The 18,382-nt window shown below is 55.1% G+C and overlaps 2 protein-coding genes across 9 annotated transcripts in view; one reads left to right on the forward strand and one right to left on the reverse strand.

The window, feature by feature from the left end:
* LOC144892693 (protein FAM200C-like) overlaps window positions 1-18,382 on the reverse strand; it is a 1,175,895-nt gene that overhangs the window by 641,739 nt on the left and 515,774 nt on the right. The gene's annotated exons all lie outside the window — the stretch shown is intronic.
* LOC144892691 (uncharacterized) overlaps window positions 1-18,382 on the forward strand; it is a 78,580-nt gene that overhangs the window by 13,470 nt on the left and 46,728 nt on the right. The gene's annotated exons all lie outside the window — the stretch shown is intronic.

An 18,382-nucleotide genomic window follows, 5' to 3' on the forward strand; every position in this document is an offset into this window, starting at 1 on the left:
GAGAATTAACATTCCACATGAAATGGTGAGATTTAACATTCCACATGCAAAAGTTAGAATTAACATTCCACATGAAATGGTGAGATTTAACATTCCACATGAAATGGTGAGATTTAACATTCCACGTGCAAAAGTTAGAATTAACATTCCACATGAAATGGTGAGAATTAACATTCTACATGAAATGGTGAGATTTAACATTCCACATGAAATGGTGATATTTAACATTCCACTTGCAAAAGTTAGAATTAACATTTGTTACGGGCTCCTCCCCGACCCCCTGGTCACGGTGTACCTCCGAGCCCCGAGAGGAGTCGCGGCAGAAAAATGTGTTATTCTGTATGTCAAAGATCCAGGGAGGAGCCACCCCAATTGTTACTCACAAACAAATATTGTGTTAAGATCACACAAGAATAACAGTACAACAATAATAGTATTCAAAAGTACAATCAATATGTCCTATGATGGTACCATCAGTTTTGTAATATATAACTCACTGTGCTCCAAGTGAGTGAAACACAAACATTCCCCAATGTCTCTTATTCCCGGCTTCGAGACGAAATGGATTTGCTCCAGTGATCGCCAGAACGAGGTCCAATCGAGACCAGAATTCCGTGCGGATGGCGAGTACAGTCACACCACCGAAGATGTACAAAGGCGCCCTCCAGGCACCTGGGAAATCCAAAGGCGCCCTACAGGCGACTGTGAGATCACACTCTCGGGTATGGACGAATCAACCTTCAAAAAGCCACGTCACACACATGCCCCAGATCGAGGTCTGAATGCGGTGGAGATGGTCGAAAGGAGACGAAACCGCGAGCGAAGCACAAGTCCTGCGCGAGTCAAAATGGCCGACGACCCGGTCTCATGGTGCACGGCACGGCGATGATTCTCTCCTGAATCGATCGCAAAATCTGACACGCAGGTTGACCGGTCACAGCGATGACAACTCTGTCTTTGGAATCCCCTTCCCGGAAACCCGAAAGTTCGCGAGTGACTCTGGCTCGCCAACGTTCGCTTCAGAACCCGGAGCAACTCGGCTTTCTTGTCCGACTCATTCGCTCCGCCCTTTTTTCTCTTCTCCTCTTCCTCTTCGTCGTCCGGTTCCCGATTCGGGTTCCTGTTTCTTTTAACATTAACTTTTTTTCCTTTTGAAAACAGTTCATGAACAATAAACCTTTTGAACACAATAATAGTACATGGAATCAGAAGTATTTACAGTGGATTCAAACCACCACAACGGAAGTGACGAATCCGTAACACATTCCACATGAAATGGTGAGATTTAACATTCCACATGAAATGGTGATATTTAACATTCCACATGCAAAAGTTAGAATTAAAATTCCACACGAAATGGTGATATTTAACATTCCACATGCAAAAGTTAGAATCAACATTCCACATGAAATGGTGATATTTAACATTCCACATGAAATGGTGAGATTTAACATTCCACGTGAAAAGGTGAGATTTAACATTCCACGTGAAATGGTGAGATTTAGCATTCCATATGCAAAAGTTAGAATTAACATTCCACATGAATTGGTGAGATTTAACATTCCGCATGAAATGGTGAGATTTAACATTCCACATTAAATGGTGAGATTTAACATTCCACATGCAAAAGTTAGAATTAACATTCCACATGAAATGGTAAGATTTAACATTCCACATGAAATGGTGAGATTTAACATTCCACATGAAATGGTGAGATTTAACATTCCACATGCAAAAGTTAGAATTAACATTCCACATGAAATGGTGAGATTTAACATTCCGAGTGCAAAAGTTAGAATTAACATTCCACATGCAAAAGTTAGAATTAACATTCCACATGAAATGGTGAGGTTTAACATTCCACATGAAATGGTGATATATAACATTCCACATGCAAATGGTGATATTTAGCATTCCACATGCAAATGTTAGAATTAACATTCCACATGCAAAAGTTAGAATTAACATTCCACATGAAATGGTGAGATTTAACATTCCACATGAAATGGTGAGATTTAACATTCCACATGAAATGGTGAGATTTAACATTCCACATGAAATGGTGAGATTTAACATTCCACATGCAAAAGTTATAATTAACATTCCACATGAAATGGTGATATTTAACATTCCATATGCAAAAGTTAGAATTATCATTCCACATGCAAAAGTTAGAATTAACATTCCACATGAAATGGTGAGATTTAACATTCCGCATGAAATGGTGAGATTTAACATTCCACATGCAAAATGGTGATATTTAACATTCCACATGAAATGGTGAGATTTAACATTCCACATGCAAAAGTTATAATTAACATTCCACATGAAATGGTGATATTTAACATTCCATATGCAAAAGTTATAATTATCATTCCATATGCAAAAGTTAGAATTAACATTCCACATGAAATGGTGAGATTTAACATTCCGCATGAAATGGTGAGATTTAACATTCCACATGAAATGGTGAGATTTAACATTCCACATGAAATGGTGAGATTTAACATTCCACATGAAATGGTGAAATTTAACATTCCACATGAAATGGTGAGATTTAACATTCCACATGAAATGGTGAGAATTAACATTCCACATGAAATGGTGAGATTTAACATTCCACATGCAAAAGTTAGAATTAACATTCCACATGAAATGGTGAGATTTAACATTCCACATGAAATGGTGAGATTTAACATTCCACATGAAATGGTGAGATTTAACATTCCACATGAAATGGTGAGATTTAACATTCCACATTAAATGGTGAGATTTAACATTCCACATGAAATGGTGAGATTTAACATTCCACATGAAATGGTGAGATTTAACATTCCACATGAAATGGTGAGATTTAACATTCCACATGAAATCTTCTTATTTCGTGTATCATCAGATGGCCAGCTCAGTGTCGTGCAGCCATGCCCTCGTCTCTGGTCCTATGTCGAAAAGGCCGGCTTCTGAAGGTGGTCTGTATAGGGGGCAGGTGGTAATTGTGTGTTCGGCAGTCTGCTCAGGCTCGCCGCACTCGCACGCGATGCTGTCTGCCAGGCCCCACATCTTCAGCGATGATTTGAAGCGGTCGACCCCCGTACGTAGACGGTTCAGCAAGGTCCATTGCAGGCGTGGTAGGTCTTCTCCTACGATGCCACCTCCTGGATCCCAGATGTAGCGGTGGATGCCGGTGGGCCCGGCCGTTTCCCACACCTGCTTCCAAGATGCTGCCAGCCATGCGCTTCTAGACAGGTTCTCAGGGATAGAACTGAGCATCTCTTGTGCCGCCTTGTTGTAGGGATGGCGGGACTTGAGTCTGCTTGGAGGCGCCACTGTCGTTGTGGTGTTGTGCAGGATGTGCCAGTCGTGTTTCTGGGCATTCCTTGCCCGGGCGAGGGTAGCAGCCTCCCGTCGGAGGCCGGTCGGGGCGATTCCCGCTAGGACTGGCAGGTGGAATGCCGGGGTGGGCTTCAAGCAACCAGCTACAATGCGGAGGGCGTTGTTAATGGCAACATCAACCTTTCTCACGTGTGGGCTTCTGCTCCAGGCTGGGGCGCAGTATTCGGCTGCAGAGAAGACCAGGGCTTGCGTGGATATTCGTAGGGTCTTGGCGGAGGCTCTCCAGGTCGTACCAGCGAGACGTCGGATAAGCGAGACCCTTGATGTCACCTTGGCCTTAACTTCTTCTAGGTGTTGCTTGAAGGACATTATCCGATTTAGGCGTACACCGAGGTACTTTGGGGCCTGCTGGAACTCCAGGCGTTTGTTGTCAACGAACACGTCCAGTTCCCTTTTTGCTTCTCTGTTGTTAAGATGGTATGCCGCTGACACTGTCTTACCAATGCTGAGCTGCAAACGCCACCTCCGGAGGTAGGCTACCAAGGTGCCCATGTCTTGGTTGATACCGTTTTCCATCGCCTTCCAAGTTGGTCATCGCAGCATGATGGCCAGGTCGTCCGTGTAACCGTACTTTCTGGATGTTGTATCCGGCAGGTCGTAGATGTAGATGTTAAACAGCATCGGCGAGAGAACAGAATCCTGCGGGACACCATTCCTCAGTCTTCTGAGCCTGCTGCGCTGGCCGTCGCTGGACTGTAGGACGAAGCTGCGGTTTGATGGCATCTCCATGATGAAGTTCACCCTATGTCGGTTCGGGATTGTCCTCAGCAACTTCAGGTGGAGTCCACGGTGCCAAACGGTGTCGTATGCAGCTGTCAGGTCCAGGAACACTACGCCAGCTTGATCATTGTCCTGGAAGCTGTCTTCAATATCTTGTGTGAGTAATGTCACCTGGTCCACTGTTGACCTGCCACGACGGAAACTGGCTTGTTCCCACGGGATCTGTGGGTCCACCGCTGGGTCGATGCGGCTGTGGATCATCCTCTCCAGAATCTTAAATGGGACGCAGAGCAACGAGATCGGTCTGTAGGACTTGGGATCTTCCGCAGGTTTGTTCGGCTTCGGCAGGGCTATGACGGAAGCACGGCGCCAGGTCTTCGGGAGCTTGGACCTCCGGAGGCACGACGAGAAGAACGAACACAGCCAACCAGATGTTGTGCTCTGGTGGATGACGAACTCCGGATGGATGTTGTCACGGCCTGGTGACTTACCCAGCTTGAGTTTGCTCATGGCCGCACTGAGTTCGGCTGCTGTGAAGTCTCCAGAGAGATTGGCATCCGCGCTGGCCGCCCTGGAGGGAGAAGACACCTCACGCAACGTCAGGCGGGCAAAGTTTTTGTATACATCCGGGAAGCGACCGTTCTTCAGGAGCTGGGACGCAATGGCGTCTGCTGTCACCGGGCACCTGAATGGCATTGTATTTCTGCCTGTCAGCTGGTTGATGGTCTGCCACGCCTTGCGACTAGAGTTGGTAAAATCGATCGACTCAACTATTTCAGTCCATCTGGTCCTACGGGTGGCGTCCAGCTTCTGGAGTAGTGCTGTTGCAGTCGCGTCCACTTCTTCCCTGGAGCTAGCCTGCTGATGGTCGCGCAGGAGATGGCTGCACTCCTCGTCCCAACCCGGGATGTAGTTCTTTTTAAAGCCACGGGGGATGTTTTTCTTTGCTGCACCTAGGAGAACCTTACAATAGGCTGCGTATGCGGCATCCACATCAGCAGCTTCTGGGTTCGGGAGACCAGCTGTTCTTCTTTCCATCTCTGCAGCAAACGACTGCCAGTTAGCCTTCCGGAAGTTCCATCTCTTGACAGGTCTGCCCGCTACCGACTGCACCAGTGATGGCACTTTGACCATGGACGGTCGGTGGTGTGAGCGGGGGAACCTGTCAATGACGCGTCTCTCAGGCTTCGGATCGTTGGTGCGGCACATGGCGAAGGCCAGGTCCGGATTGGTGTAGGTGTTGCAGCGCGCAGAGAAGAAGCTTGGAGGTTCTTTTGGGTCAAACAGCAGCAGTGCATCGGTGTTGGCGGCCCAATCGCTCAGCATCATTCCGTCTGGTGTTGTGTAGTTGTAACCCCAGTCTGTGTGTTGACAGTTGAAGTCACCTGCATAGATGGCGGGTGCAGTAACGGACAGGAGTGATGACGCCATCAGCGCTGATGGAGGAGGCTTATATACGTTGACGAACGATGTTTCCTGGATTTTGGTGACCAGCCACTCGATGTTGGAGCCTGGTGGAGATTGGCTAATGGCTGTCCAGCTTAGTTCAGTCCTGACGAAGGTTGCCATTCCGTGCTGTTTACTGTGGATGGACCCAGCGAGAAGGAACCCAGGCAGCTTGAGGTTGTCGTCAGCTGCACAGTGTGTCTCTTGTAGGAGAACGACTGCTGCCTTGTTGAAGTCGGCGAGGTGTCGTATGACTTCGAGCTTGGCGGTGGTGAGGCCCTCGACATTGAGTTGGAGCATTGACAGGCCTTGGTTTTCGACGGTCGGAATGGCCGCCCGTCCTGAAAAGGACGTTCTATGCCTTGGTCTTTGTCTTGATCTTGGCTTGTACCTTGGCCTGCCAGATCGATGATTGTGTGGCAACATTAAAAGTTTCACAATTCCTGTTACTTGTAGGGAAGGCCGCAGAGAGGCTGTCGTCTTCTTCCCCCCACATGAAATGGTGATATTTTACATTCCACGTGAAATGGTGATATTTAACATTCCACATGAAATGGTGATGTTTAACATTCCACGTGAAATGGTGATATTTTACATTCCACGTGAAATGGTGATATTTTACATTCTACGTGAAATGGTGATATTTAACATTCCACGTGAAATGGTGATATTTAACATTCCACGTGAAATGGTGATATTTAACATTCCACGTGAAATGGTGATATTTTACATTCCACGTGAAATGGTGATATTTTACATTCCACGTGAAATGGTGATATTTTACATTCCACGTGAAATGGTGATATTTTACATTCCACGTGAAATGGTGATATTTTACATTCCACGTGAAATGGTGATATTTAACATTCCACATGAAATGGTGATATTTAACATTCCACATGAAATGGTGATATTTTACATTCCATGTGAAATGGTGATATTTTACATTCCACGTGAAATGGTGATATTTTACATTCCACGTGAAATGGTGATATTTAACATTCCACATGAAATGGTGATATTTTACATTCCACATGAAATGGTATTTTACATTCCACATGAAATGGTGATATTTTACATTCCACGTGAAATGGTGATATTTTACATTCCACGTGAAATGGTGATATTTAACATTCCACATGGAATGGTGATATTTTACATTTCACGTGAAATGGTGATATTTTACATTCCACATGAAATGGTGATATTTTACATTCCACGTGAAATGGTGATATTTTACATTCCACATGAAATGGTGATATTTTACATTCCACGTGAAATGGTGATATTTTACATTCCACATGAAATGGTGATATTTTACATTCCACGTGAAATGGTGATATTTTACATTCCACATGAAATGGTGATATTTTACATTCCACGTGAAATGGTGATATTTTACATTCCACATGAAATGGTGATATTTTACATTCCACGTGAAATGGTGATATTTTACATTCCACATGAAATGGTGATATTTTACATTCCACGTGAAATGGTGATATTTTACATTCCACATGAAATGGTGATATTTTACATTCCACATGAAATGGTGATATTTTACATTCCACGTGAAATGGTGATATTTTACATTCCACATGAAATGGTGATATTTAACATTCCACATGAAATGGTGATATTTAACATTCCACATGAAATGGTGATATTTTACATTCCACGTGAAATGGTGATATTTTACATTCCACGTGAAATGGTGATATTTTACATTCCACGTGAAATGGTGATATTTTACATTCCACGTGAAATGGTGATATTTTACATTCCACGTGAAATGGTGATATTTTACATTCCACGTGAAATGGTGATATTTTACACTCCACGTGAAATGGTGATATTTTACATTCCACATGAAATGGTGATATTTTACATTCCACGTGAAATGGTGATATTTTACATTCCACGTGAAATGGTGATATTTTACATTCCACGTGAAATGGTGATATTTTACATTCACCATGAAATGGTGATATTTAACATTCCACATGAAATGGTGATATTTTACATTCCACATGAAATGGTGATATTTTACATTCCACGTGAAATGGTGATATTTTACATTCCACGTGAAATGGTGATATTTAACATTCCACATGAAATGGTGATATTTTACATTTCACGTGAAATGGTGATATTTTACATTCCACATGAAATGGTGATATTTTACATTCCACATGAAATGGTGATATTTAACATTCCACATGAAATGGTGATATTTAACATTCCACATGAAATGGTGATATTTTACATTCCACGTGAAATGGTGATATTTTACATTCCACGTGAAATGGTGATATTTAACATTCCACATGAAATGGTGATATTTTACATTCCACGTGAAATGGTGATATTTTACATTCCACATGAAATGGTGATATTTTACATTCCACGTGAAATGGTGATATTTGACATTCCACGTGAAATGGTGATATTTTACATTCCACGTGAAATGGTGATATTTTACATTCCACGTGAAATGGTGATATTTAACATTCCACATGAAATGGTGATATTTTACATTCCACGTGAAATGGTGATATTTTACATTCCACGTGAAATGGTGATATTGTGGCGGACACAAAAGCCCACTGGCGTGGTGACATCATTCCGCGCACCAAGTGGGCGGTGGCCACGCCCGATGGGTAGGCGTGGCCTCATGATATACACCGGGCGCGCAGCCCAGAGCGCGCCAGTGTTACAGTGAGCTCCTGAAATAAAGACGCTTATAAGTTACCGCTTGGCCGCTTCCTCCTTGCTCGCAAGCAGCGCGCGTAACGCCGCGCTTTACTGGTGACCCCCTTGACGTTGGATCTGCCTGAGCGATCCTTCCACACACGACGCCATTGCCATGGCCAACTTCATCAAACTTCCCGAATTTTGGGAGGCTCAGGCCGAAGTCTGGTTCGTCCAGGCCGAAGCCCAATTTCAGCTTCGGCGCCTCACCGGCGATGACACGCGCTATTGCCACGTCCTCGCCTCCCTCGTCCCCGGCACGGCCGCTCGAGTTGTGTCCGTCCTTCGCCACCCACCGGACGGCCACAAGTACGGGGCACTCAAGCGGCTACTCCTAGCCACGTTCGGCCTCACGGACGACGCACGGGCCGACCGCCTCCTGGATCTCCCCGAGCTCGGTGACACGCGCCCGTCAGTCCAAATGGACCATATGCTGTCACTGTTGGGCGACGAAGCCCCCGGTTCTCTATTCCGGGCGCTTTTCCGTCGCCAACTTCCAGCGCAGGTTCGCCTCGCGTTGGCCGGGACCGGGCTAACGGAACCCCGAGCATTGGCAGCCGAGGCGGACAAGTACTTCGCCGCTTCGGACACGCGGGCGAGAGTCGGCATGGCCGTCACGGCCCTCGTGGCTGATGCTGCTGATGCTGCTGATCCACAGCATCAGCTTATACAGCATACGCAGCATGCTGATATGCACCTCGTGACGGCCGCCACGCCCCGCCCACCGCCACGGCGAAAACCGCCACCGTGGGGAAACCCGCCAACTCCACCGGCCTGGCGGAGCCAGCCGCGCTCCTCCAGCTCCACCACCTGGTGCTGGTTCCACGCCAAGTTCGGCCACGAAGCTCGGCAGTGTCATCCGCCATGCTCCTTCAACAGGTTGGGAAACGCCTGGGCCGGCGCTCAATAGTGGCGATGAGCGCCGGCCGTTCGAGCAGCCTGCTGTTCATAACGGACACCTTCTCCGGGCGCCGTTACCTGTGCGACACGGAAGCGCAGGTGAGTGTCGTTCCCGCCGGCACGTCAGACAAGCACGCCGCGGGTGGGGGCCCCGCGCTGCTTGCCGCGAACGGGACGCCCATCCGTACGTACGGAAAACGCTGCCTCTCTCTGCGGTTCGGAGGGCAGGTTTTCCGATGGACGTTCGTCACTGCCGACGTGCCCATGGCGCTGCTTGGCGCGGACTTCCTGTGCGCTAATGGGCTCCTGGTCGACGTCAAGCGCAGATGTCTTGTCCAGGCCGAGACGTTCAGCTCGCTCGCTTGTGCGTTGCCCAGCTCAACGAGCGGTTTGCCAAGCGGCTTGCCGAACGGTTCGGTTCCGGCCACGTTGGTCTGTACGCTTCCGGCAGCGGACGCATTCACCCGCCTCCTCGCCGGCTTCCCGGCCCTCACGCGGCCCACCTTCTCGGCGGGGGCCGTCAAGCACGGGGTGGCCCATCACATCCCCACCGTCGGGCCACCGGTCTACGCCCGGGCACACCGCCTCGAGCCGACGAAGCTGGCGGTGGCAAAAGCGGGGTTCGCTACCCTGGAGCGACTCGGCATCGTTCGGCGCTCAGAGAGCGCTTGGGCGTCGCCGCTGTACATCGTGCCGAAGCCCGGCGGGGGATGGCGATCGTGCGGGGACTATCGCCGTCTCAATGACGCCACGACTCCCGACCGCTACCCCGTCCCCCACATTCAGGACTTTTCCGCCCGTTTGGCGGGCATGTCCTTCTTCTCGAAGGTGGACCTCATACGCGGCTACCATCAGGTCCCCGTCAGGCCGGAGGATGTCCCGAAGACGACGGTCATCATGCCATTCGGACTCTTCGAGTTCCTGCGCATGCCCTTCGGTCTGAAGAATGCGGCTCAGGCGTTCCAGCGACTGATGGACAGCATCCTGCGTGACTTGGATTTTGTCTACGTCTACCTAGACGATATCCTCGTCGCCAGCGCGTCCCGCGAAGAGCACCTACGCCACCTCCGCACGCTCTTCGAACGCCTGGGCCAGCATGGCCTGATTGTGAACCCCGCAAAGTGCCGGTTCGGTGCCACCATAATCGATTTTCTGGGGCACCGTGTCACCAGGCACGGAGCCGTCCCTCTGCCGGCCAAGGTGGAGGCGGTGAAGGGGTTTCCGCGCCCCCGCACGATCAGAGGGCTGCAGGAGTTCCTGGGCATGGTGAACATTTACCATCGGTTCCTGCCCCGTATCGCCCAGCTCCTGCGCCCCCTGCACGAAGCTCTCCGAGGTAAGCCGGGTAAAGGCGACGTTACCTGGACCGAGCAGATGGACACGGCTTTCACGGGCGCGAAGCTCGCCTTGGCTAACGCCACCATGCTCGCGCACCCGGCGCCCGATGCACCGATCGCCCTCACCACCGATGCCTCGGACTACGCGGTGGGCGCGGTGCACGAGCAATGGGTGCGTGGAGCTTGGCAACCGCTGGCGCTCTTTAGCCGGCAGCTTCGCCCGCCCGAACGCCGTTACAGTACCTTCGACCGCGAGTTGCTCGGGCTTCACTTGGCGGTCAGGCACTTCCGCCATCTGCTCGAGGGCCGTGCGTTCACTGCCTTCGTCGACCACAAGCCGCTGATCTTCGCGATGGGCAAGGTCACCGAGCCGTGGTCGGCCCGGCAGCAGCGTCACCTCTCGGCCGTGTCCGAGTACACGACGGACATCCAGCACGTCGCGGGGAAGGACAACCCGGTGGCGGATTGCCTTTCCCGGGCCGTCGCCCACGCAGTCCACCTCGGCATCGACTATGCCCGGATGGCAGCGGACCAGGCCGCTGACCCCGACGTCCAGGCCTTGCGGACCGCCGTCACGGGCCTCCGCGTCACCAAGGTGGCGTTCGACGGCGTGGGCGCGGCCCTCTTGTGCGACGTCTCCCTCGGGCGTCCTCGCCCCATCGTGCCCGCGGGCTGGCAGCGCCAGGTGTTTGACGCCATCCACGGCCTGTCCCACCCGGGCGCGAGGGCCTCCCAAAGGCTGATCGCCGACAAGTTCGTCTGGCATGGCCTCCGGAAGGCCGTCCGCGGCTGGGCCAGGACGTGCCTCGCGTGCCAGCGCGCCAAGGTGCACCGGCACACCCAGGCCCCGTTGGCCCCGTTCACGGTGCCGGAACGCCGGTTTGACCACGTCCACGTGGACCTGGTGGGACCTCTGCCCCCCTCGCGTGGTTTCACCTACGTCCTCACCATGGTGGACCGCACCACCCGGTGGCCGGAGGCCGTGCCCTTGGCGTCGACAACGGCGGCCGATGTTGCGCAGGCTTTCATCGTCACCTGGGTCGCCCGGTTCGGCGCCCCCTCAGACATCTCGTCCGACCGCGGCCCCCAGTTCACCTCGGAGCTCTGGGGGGCGGTCGCGCAGGGGCTCGGGGTCCGGCTGCACCGAACCACGGCCTACCACCCCCAGGCTAACGGCCTGTGTGAGCGATTTCACCGCTCATTGAAGGCCGCGCTCCGGGCCACCCTCCGCGACGGCGGCTGGGTCGACAGGCTCCCCTGGGTCCTGCTGGGCCTCCGGACGGCGCCCAAGGAGGACCTGCGCGCATCCGCGGCGGAGTTGGTCTTCGGGCAACCACTGCGGGTGCCGGGCGAGTTCCTCCCTGACTCCACGGCACCATGGTCCGCGGCACAGCAGCGCTCCGCTCTGCAAGAGACCGCCCAGAGGTTCGCCCCGGTGCCAACGGCATGCCACGGGCACCCACCGACGCACGTCGCCCCGGAGCTTCGCACGGCGGAGTACGTCTTCGTCCGCCACGATGCCCACCGGACACCACTGCGGCCCCCGTACGACGGGCCTTTCCGCGCGCTGGAGACCGGGGCGAAGCACTTCACCCTGGACATCGGCGGTACTCCTGACCGCGTTTCGGTAGACCGCCTCAAGCCGGCCCACCTCGACGTGGACCATCCACCGCCAGTGGCCCGACCCCCAGGTCGGGGCCGCCCCCCTGCGGGCGGACCCCCGGCACCACCCAGCCCCGCCGCCACGCCGCCCCCCGGTCCTGCACCCATCCCAGGGGCAGCCAGGGGCATCCCACCTGGCATCCCTGCACCCCGGACGCCGCCGATCGCCAGGGGGCGCTTCGGCCGGGTCATTCGTCTGCCCCGCAAACTGGCCCTCCAGGTGCGCGGGAATTCTGTGGGGGCGCGTGTGGCGGACACAAAAGCCCACTGGCGTGGTGACATCATTCCGCGCACCAAGTGGGCGGTGGCCACGCCCGAGGGGTAGGCGTGGCCTCATGATATACACCGGGCGCGCAGCCCGGAGCGCGCCAGTGTTACAGTGAGCTCCTGAAATAAAGACGCTTATAAGTTACCGCTTGGCCGCTTCCTCCTTGCTCGCAAGCAGCGCGCGTAACGCCGCGCTTTAATATTTTACATTCCACATGAAATGGTGATATTTTACATTCCACGTGAAATGGTGATATTTTACATTCCACGTGAAATGGTGATATTTTACATTCCACGTGAAATGGTGATATTTTACATTCCACGTGAAATGGTGATATTTTACATTCCACGTGAAATGGTGATATTTTACATTCCACATGAAATGGTGATATTTTACATTCCACGTGAAATGGTGATATTTTACATTCCACATGAAATGGTGATATTTTACATTCCACATGAAATGGTGATATTTTACATTCCACGTTTTTAAATTAATATTAATTTCCCTCTGAAGGAACTGCGCTCCAACGCGAGTCGAAAGAATTGACGCGACCAAAGATGGAATTCGTCCGAGTTGCTTTATTGAAACAAAACAGCTCAGGTATTCTGACAAGCCCGTTTTTCGGGCAACAATATATATACACATTTATGTCGGGAAGTTTGCCCGGCAAAAGCTATACCGGGCATGCCCGGGTATCAAGGGCGAGCCTTGGAAAGGCGAGTCTGGACCTGCCCGGGCGTGTTTTGCTGCGGCCTGGCAAGTCGAGGCTGGCGTGCCCGGGCGCTCTGGGCGAGCACTGGAAAGGCGATAGCGGGCATGCCCGGACGCTCTGGGCGAGCCCTGGAAAGGCGATAGCGGGCATGCCCGGACGCTCTGGGCGAGCCCTGGAAAGGCGATAGCGGGCATGCCCGGACGCTCTGGGCGAGCCCTGGAAAGGCGATAGCGGGCATGCCCGGACGCTCTGGGCGAGCCCTGGAAAGGCGAGAGCGGGCATGCCCGGGAAAGACGAGACCGGGCGTGCCCGGGAGGTTCGGGCGTGCCCGGGAACAGTGAGTCCGGGCATGCCCGGGAGAGGCGCGTCTGGCCGTGTTCTGGCCGGTGCAAGGCGATTATGTACATCCAGCGGTAACCGCTACACACGCCCCTCCAGAATCGACCTGCACCGGCAGGGTCAATTTAAGGGGGGTCCGGATAACCCGGCCGAAGCGACCCCTGGAGGGTCGTGGGGAGGGGTCTGACGTGGTGGTGGGTGGTCGAGCGGGGGGAACTGTGGACGGGGGGCGGCCTCGCCGCGGAGGAAGGGCCAACCGTGGTGGTCGGTCGACGTCCATGTGCGCCGGTTTGAGGCGGTCCACAGAAATCCGGTCCGGCCGGCCGCCGAAGTCGACAATGAAAGACTTGTCGCCCCGTCGCAGGACCCGGAAGGGCCCGTCGTACGGCGGCCGGAGTGGCCCCCGGTGCGCGTCATGACGCACAAAGACGTACTCCGCTGTGCGAAGCGCCGGGGGGACGTAGGACTGGGGGCCACCATGGCGGGACGTCGGCACGGGGGCAAATCGTCGGGCGGCCTCCTGGAGGTCCGAGCGCTGGCGAGCGGCGGACCAGGGACTGGTAGCGTCAGGCACGAATTCGCCCGGGACGCGGAGTGGCTGGCCGTAGACGAGCTCGGCGGCGGACGCCTGGAGGTCTTCCTTGGGGGCCGTGCGAAGGCCCAAAAGGACCCACGGCAGCCGGTCGGCCCAACCGTCGTCCTGAAGGCCGGCCATGAGTGCGGCCTTCATGGAGCGGTGAAACCGCTCGCACAACCCATTGGCTTGGGGGTGGTAGGCCGTGGTGCGGTGCAGCGTGACCCCCAACGAACGGGCGACCGCGCCCCAAAGCTCAGACGTGAACTGTGGGCCGCGGTCGGACGAGATGTCCGCTGGTGCGCCGAAGCGCGCGACCCAGGTGGCGATGAACGCCTGCGCCACGTCGGCAGTGGAGGTGGAGGTGAGGGGCATGGCCTCCGGCCACCTGGTGGTCCTGTCCACCATGGTGAGCAGGTGGGTGAACCCCCGCGAGGGGGGCAGGGGACCCACCAGGTCCACGTGGACGTGGTCGAAACGCCGTTCAGGCACGGCGAAAGGTGCCAGCGGGGCCTGGGTGTGGCGGTGGACCTTGGCTCGCTGGCAGGCCGTGCAGGCGTTGGCCCAGTCGCGGATGTTTCGTCGAAGGCCGTGCCAGACGAAACGCGCCGACACCAGCTTCTGAGAAGCTTTCCGGCCCGGGTGAGAAAGGCCGTGGATGGAGGCGAAGATGCGGCGCTGCCAGGAAACGGGCACGATGGGGCGAGGCTGGCCCTGGGAGACGTCGCAGAGCAGGACGGTGCCCGCGAAGGGGATGTCGGCCAGGCGGAGGCCCGTGTCCGCCACGCGGAGTGCCTGCACCGAGGCGTCGGTGGTCTGGTCGGCCGCCATGAGCGTGAAGTCCACGCCGAGGTGGACCGTGTTCGCGCTGGCCCGCGAAAGGCAGTCGGCCACGGCGTTGTCTTTGCCGGCGACGTGCTGGATGTCCGTGGTGAACTCCGACACGGCGGAGAGGTGGCGCTGCTGGCGGGCCGACCACGGCTCCGTGACCTTAGCCATTGCGTAGACCAACGGCTTGTGGTCGACGAAAGCCGTGAACGGGCGGCCCTCCAGGAGGTGTCGGAAATGGCGAACGGCCAGGAATAGCCCGAGCAGCTCGCGGTCGAACGTGCTGTAGTTTAACTCGTTCGGCCGGAGTTGCCGGCTGAAAAAAGCGAGTGGCTGCCAAACCCCGTCCACCCATTGCTCATGGACGGCGCCCACCGCGTAGTTGGAGGCGTCCGTAGTGAGGGCGATGGGCGCGTTGAGCACCGGGTGAGCCAGCAGCGTTGCGTCGGCGAGGGCCCGTTTGGCACTGGCGAAAGCCGCGTCCATGGCCGCGGACCAAACAATGTCATGCTTGGCCGGCTTGCCCCGGAGGGCCTCGTAAAGGGGCCGCATGAGCTGAGCAGCGCGGGGCACGAATCGGTGATAAAAATTCACCATGCCGAGGAACTCTTGGAGGGCCTTGATGGAACGGGGACGCGGGAACGTGGTGATGGCCTCGACCTTGGTCGGCAGCGGCACGGCCCCGGTCTTGGTGATGCGGTGGCCCAAAAAGTCAACGGTCGTCGCGCCGAAGTGGCATTTGACCGGGTTGACAATTAAGCCGTGCTCGCTGAGGCGACCGTACAGTGTTCGGAGGTGGAGGAGGTGCTCGGCGCGGGACGTGCTGGCGACGAGGATGTCGTCCAGATAGACGAAAAGAAACGGCAGGTCACGCAGCACGCCGTCCATCAAGCGCTGGAACGCCTGGGCCGCGTTCTTGAGGCCAAACGGCATCCGCAAAAATTCGAACAGGCCGAACGGCGTGATGACGGCCGTCTTCGGGACGTCGGCCGCCCGGACAGGTACCTGGTGGTAGCCCCGTATCAGGTCAATTTTCGAGAAAGATGACCCGTCCCGCCAAATGGGCGGAAAAGTCCTGAATATGCGGGATCGGCCCACCTGTCGGGGGTGGTAGGCGTCATTGAGACGGCGGGTAGTCGCCACACGGGCGCCATCCACCCCCGGCTTTGGCACGATGTGCAGTGGCGAGGCCCACGCGCTATCGGAGCGCCGCACGATGCCGAGGTGCTCCAACGCGTCGAATTCGGCCTTTGCCACGGCGAGCTTGGCTGGGTCGAGGCGGCGGGCCCTGGCGTAGACCGGCGGGCCCGTAGTGGGTATGCGGTGCTCGATCCCGTGCCGCACCGCGACGGCCGAAAACGTCGGCCGCGTGAGGGCCGGGAATTCCACGAGCAGGCGAGCGAACTCGTTCGTTGCCGGGGAGGGCGCACGCCAATTCGGTCGGCGCGGAGCTGCTCATGTGCACGCCAGGGAGCTGAAGGTCTCGGCGTGGACAAGGCGACGTTGTTTGACGTCGACCAGCAGCCCGTGCGCGCAGAGGAATTCGGCGCCCAGCAAAGCCACGGGGACGCTGGCGGTAACAAAAGTCCATTGAAAGCGCTGGCTGCCGAAGCAGAGGGTGACGACGCGTGGGCCGAAAGTGCGTATGGCCGAGCCATTAGCAGCGACCAAAGAGGGGCCGCAAACTGCGTCCAGCCTGTCCTGCTCGGAGGCAGGTATGACGCTCAGTTGGGCGCCGTTGTCGCACAGGAAACGCCGTCCAGACGCTTTGTCCCGAATAAACAGCAAGTTGCCCGAGTGGCCAGCGCTCATGGCTGGGAATGAACGCCGGCCCGGCCGTTTCCCGACCTGCCGAAAGTGCACGGGGGCCGGCACGTCCGAGCCTTGTGTCCAAACCTGGCGTGGTAATAACACCACGCCCGGTCAGGTGGAGGCCCCGGCCGTCGTGTCGGAAGCGGGCGGTGCGGCGTGGCGGCCGCCAGTTGCACCGGGCAGTTCGGCCTCCAACCGCGCAGAGCGCTCGGGCGTCTTGGGCGTCGCCTCGGACGGCGGCGGGCTCCAGGTAACCGCGCCGATGTGCTGGCCCGCCGAGGAGATCTTATCGGCTTCCCTGGCGAGGGCGCGGGAATCCGTGATCAACGTGCCAGCCAGGGCGAGGCGTACCGGGTTAGGTAGCTGACGGAGGAACAGCTCCCGGAACAGGAATGCCGGAGAGTGCTCGCCGAGCAAACGAGAGCATATAGTCCATGCGCTCGGACGGGCGCGTGTCGCCGAGCTCGGGCAGATCAAGCAGGCGCCGTGCGCGTGCTGCCGGTGAGAGGGCGAAAGCGCCGAGGAGGAGCGTCTTCAGCGCGTCGTATTTTGTCAGCAGCCGGCGGGTGCTGGAGGAGGCTCAAGGCGCGGGCTGTGGTGGCGGAACCGAGCGCCGCCACAACATGGTGGAAGCGGGTGTCGTCCGCGGTGATGCCTCGCAGGGCGAACTGGGAGTCCGCCTGGGCGAACCAAACAGCCGCGTGAGCCTCCAGAAGGTAGGCAGTTTAAGCGTCACTGCCGTATCCATGTCGGTAGGTCACCAATGAAGGAAATGCGCTCCAACGCGAGTCGAAAGAATTGACGCGACCAAAGACGGAATTCGTCCGAGTTGCTTTATTGAAACAAAACAGCTCAGGTATTCTGACAAGCCCGTTTTTCGGGCAACAATATATATACACATTTATGTCGGGAAGTTTGCCCGGCAAAAGCTATACCGGGCATGCCCGGGTATCAAGGGCGAGCCTTGGAAAGGCGAGTCTGGACCTGCCCGGGCGTGTTTGGCTGTGGCCTGGCAAGTCGAGGCTGGGCGTGCCCGGGGCGCTCTGGCGAGCACTGGAAAGGCGATAGCGGCATGCCCGGACGCTCTGGCGAGCCCTGGAAAGGCGATAGCGGGCATGCCCGGACGCTCTGGGCGAGCCCTGGAAAGGCGGATAGCGAGCATGCCCGGATGCTCTGGGCGAGCCCTGGAAAGGCGATAGCGGGCATGCCCGGACGCTCTGGGCGAGCCCTGGAAAGGCGATAGCGGGCATGCCCGACGCTCTGGGCGAGCCCTTGAAAGACGAGACCGGGCGTGCCCGGGAGGTTCGGGCGTGCCCGGGAACAGTGAGTCCGGCATGCCCGGGAGAGGCGCGTCTCGCCGTGTTCTGGCCGGTGCAAGGCGATTATGTACATCCAGCGGTAACCGCTACACCTCGTTATTTTTCTCTTTCTCTTCCTTTTTCCTCCTCTTTCTCTCTTCTCTCTTTTTTTTTTTTAAGTTTCATTTCCAGTTTAGTTCCGATTTCTATCTTTTCAACATTTAATTCCTAATTCTTTGTTTATTGTTATTTTCATTTGTTATTTTAATGTTTTCCTCCTCCAGTGCAATTACCTTTTTTTTTTCTTTCTTCTTTTGCCTTTCACCAACCATAACCTTC

This window comes from Myxine glutinosa, chromosome 6 (assembly GCF_964187855.1).
Source record: "Myxine glutinosa chromosome 6, kmMyxGlut1.1, whole genome shotgun sequence".
Lineage (NCBI taxonomy): Eukaryota > Metazoa > Chordata > Myxini > Myxiniformes > Myxinidae > Myxine > Myxine glutinosa.